Consider the following 2,460-nt stretch of genomic DNA (forward strand, 5'->3'; position numbering starts at 1 on the left):
AAGGGAAAGAACAATAAAGGGCCAGCTCCCAGCTGGGTCGTCTTCGGAACACTTTTTAAACATTGATATATAAAAAGAACATCATGGAAGACAACTTGGTCTTCTTCTTCTCTCTCTCTCTCACTATGTAATTCAAACATGTTAGCTGAAATCAAATGGACTTTACGTCAATTGATCGAGCGACAAAGTAAGTAAAATAACATATTGAAAGACTTGAAAGTCAAACCACATTTTCTATATTCATACTAAAGAGAGAGAATCAGAGATGGTACTGCTATATAAGAAGCCAAGCGCTCAACCCTCTACCCCCACAACACTTCAAACTTTCGAAATCCCAAAAACAAAATGATGAAGCTGGGAATTACCCATTTCTTGTTATGCAGTTTCTTTCTTCTTCTTGTTCTCAATTCAACATCTCACGAAGTTGGTAATTAATAAAGGCTAATGCCATGTTTTGCATAAGCTTTCTATTTATGTGTATTAATTTCTTTATTCCCAATTTTTTCATCCTTAAAAATTAAAATCTTATTAATGGTGTAGATGATGAGAGAGAATTTGATTATGACGAAAAAAGTGGGAAGGGACCAGCTCAATAGGGAGAGCTTCACCCAGAATGGAGCATGTGTAAAAATGGATCAATGCAATCTCCAATTGATTTGTTGGATGAGAGAGTTGAAGTAGTTTCCCATTTAGGGAGACTTAAGAGGAGTTACAATCCCTCCAATGCAACTATTACCAACAGGGGCCATGACATGATGGTAAGCAAAAGGAGAGGGAGATCGAGCTATAAATTAATAAATCTTTCAAAAAAAAAAAAACTAACCTTTCGTTTTTGAATGATTTGTGCAGCTGAAATGGGAAGGTGATGCAGGATATATTGAAATAAATGGAACCCAATATGAACTGAAACAGTGCCACAGGCACTCCCCTTCTGAGTAGACAATCGATGGCCAGATATTTGATATGGAGGCTCACATGCTTCATGAGAGCTCAGATGGAAAGATTGCTGTTGTTGGAATCATGTATAAGCTTGGCCGCCCTGATTCTTTCTTATCATCGGTACGTATTTTCCTGCATTGGTGTTTTTCCCAAACCCGATGTACAAGAGAATCACACCAAACACGTCTTTTTTTTTTTTTTTTTTCCTAATTCGCCTTTCTCTCTCTCTCTCTCACGGGTGTTGTGTTTTTGAATATATAGTTGACGGATCATTTAGCAGCTATTACCGATACCAGCGAAGCATGAGTGCAGCGGGCATTGTGAACCCAAAGAATATAAAGATAGGAAGTAGAAAGTATTACAGATATATTGGCTCCCACACAGTTCCCCCATGTACTCAAAATTTTGTGTGGACTATTGTCAAAAAGGTAATTTAATTTGCTTCCAATCCCTTCAATATTTCAACTAATTAACAAAATTTTTTTTAAAAAAAAAAAACTAAAATTGTAATTAATTTGTATTAATTAACTCATGATGCATCAGGTGAGGACTGTTTCACTAGAACAAACCAGGTTGCTTCGTGTGGCCGTTCATGATGTGAGTAGCTATTAAATATGTCCCATATATATATATATATATATATATATTCCCTGTAGCCTTTTTTCCCTTATTCAATTAGAAAAATATATATATCTATATATATGAAAATTCATGCAGCATTTTTTTTTTTAATGCACAAAAATACAGCATATATATATAATATAGCTAGTAGATGCATGCATGCAATTTATGCTGGCTGATTATTCTTTTTTATTTTTTCATATTTAATTTTGAGGATTCAAATACTAATGCAAGACCATTACAACCAATAAATAGGTGCTCAGTGCATCTTTATAGACCAAGTGAAGGCAAAGAGGATTAAAATCTTATGATTTTACAGCAATCACTCAACATATATTACATGGTTTTAGAAGTGGGAGAAATATGTTGAGGGTTGAACCATTTAGGCCCTAATTATTACCTATTATATATGAAAATTCTAAAATGACTCTAAACGACACCTATTCAAAAGTCTAATTGATTCACAAATATTAAGCGAAATAAGATCTGACCTAATAATTAATAATCAACCAAATACAGATATGTAATGAAAAACAAGAACACAGATATTTGGTTACGAAGAGAAAACCATTTAGAAAACTCTCTAAATGTAACACCTCTCTAGGGTAGCCAAACCCAGGAAATCAATCCACTATAAAAAGAATAAGGAATACAAGAAGAATTACAAAACCTTTACAATTTACTCTTCAATGTACACGACAAGCGACCCACTTGACTTCTACCACAATAGCCATTTCCAGAACATCTGACACAATTCTTCTATAAGATTTCCTTTCACCGGAACTCTGATTGGCTTCACGTATTTAATCTTTTCTCAAATAAAACTAGAACAATATCTCTCTCTAAGCTCTCTGATTTTGCTCTCAAAATACGTACCTATCATAGGCACAATCATTTGTT

At 34.1% G+C, this 2,460-nt stretch overlaps 1 pseudogene; it reads left to right on the forward strand.

Annotated features, from left to right (window-relative positions):
• The first annotated feature begins 345 nt into the window (after positions 1-345).
• On the forward strand, positions 346-1,861 carry LOC132163000 (alpha carbonic anhydrase 7-like; annotated as a pseudogene).
• The last annotated feature ends 599 nt before the right edge of the window (positions 1,862-2,460 follow it).

The sequence above is a fragment of the Corylus avellana genome, chromosome 8 (assembly GCF_965113065.1).
Source record: "Corylus avellana chromosome 8, dhCorAvel1.hap1.2, whole genome shotgun sequence".
NCBI lineage: Eukaryota > Viridiplantae > Streptophyta > Magnoliopsida > Fagales > Betulaceae > Corylus > Corylus avellana.